The 1,226-nt window shown below is 39.0% G+C and overlaps 1 long non-coding RNA gene across 1 annotated transcript; it reads left to right on the top strand.

Annotated features, from left to right (window-relative positions):
- The first annotated feature begins 264 nt into the window (after positions 1-264).
- On the top strand, positions 265-730 carry LOC120685714. The gene is made up of 2 exons (XR_005679708.1): positions 265-564; positions 671-730. It is a non-coding gene; the product is annotated as an uncharacterized LOC120685714 (long non-coding RNA).
- The last annotated feature ends 496 nt before the right edge of the window (positions 731-1,226 follow it).

The following is a 1,226-nucleotide window of genomic DNA, read 5'->3' on the forward strand; positions in this document are numbered from 1 at the left end:
CTGATCCCGCGCTGGCGTCAAAGCGAAACATGTCATATGGGTAAAGTGCAACCTCTGCAGAGTGTAAAACTATTCGAATAGTCGTGCTCACGGTCAAGAGCGCTTGAGCTAGTCGCCGGTTTTAGAAGTTTTGGTTTGAAAAACTTGGTATGGGAATTGTTTGACAACACTTGCACCGGTTCAAAGGATGATGAACCGATTAAAAGGATCAAAGGACTGCGAAATGGGAAATGGGAAATGGGGAGTCATGATTGGTGATGTCAGTCTATTTGATATAAAATAAAATAATTTCAAAATTATGCGTATAAAGATACACCCAAATAAAATGCAGCCTAGTGCTAGTGAACCTGTCAGCCTTCCTTGATTAACCATGCATGTATTATAGGATTTTTGATATACACCCAAAGTCTTGCGAGTACAAAATTGTACTCACCCTTGTTGCTAAAATTTTAAAATCCAGAGTTCGAAGAAAAGCCGTCTCAGTTCAGTTCCTTGCCGAAGGATGCGGGTTTTCGACGATGGTTCTTTCTAGGACTAACTCCCAGTCAGTTGCCTGTGGGAATGGTGAGCCACACTGTTGTAGGAAGGAAGTCCTATATTTCTGTTGCTTCTGCTGTAAATTCTTGGCTTTGATTAAATTATAATATCACTAACATATTTTTGAGTGCAGTTGTGATACCGGTGCTGTTGTGCGTACTTGCGGACTGATCATGGGACAAGTACAGTAAGGCACAACGGGAACCCGGGTATTTGTATGCCCGGGGGCCCACAGGACTGGTATCAGAGTTGTACTGACTGTAGGTTAGATTTAGAAAGGATTTACGACAACCTAAGATAAAAAAATAGTTTTTGAGAAAATTTCTATAATTCTCTTGTCCCCTCCTTGATATTCTAACTCTCTCCTCAATTTCTATTCTCTGCGTATTTACTAATTGTTTTTTTCAAAATTTAGAATCTTACCCTTTGATACTCGAATCTATACCTAATCATGGGCCACCTGACCAAACCTGGGTAATGATCGGACTATCCAAATTCTTTAATCATTTATCTTTACACATTGTTCTCTTCATGTTATGGCCCGTATTCCAATCTATTAAATTTTTAACCTATACCTTGACGTTCTCTAAATTGAAATACTATTTTCGTAAACTCCCTTGGTCATGATTTTATTCTATGAGCATCATATTCCTTATTAAGGGCCTCATCTTCATTTGGAAGGATGAGAA

Source organism: Panicum virgatum, chromosome 2K (assembly GCF_016808335.1).
Source record: "Panicum virgatum strain AP13 chromosome 2K, P.virgatum_v5, whole genome shotgun sequence".
Classification (NCBI taxonomy): Eukaryota; Viridiplantae; Streptophyta; class Magnoliopsida; order Poales; family Poaceae; genus Panicum; species Panicum virgatum.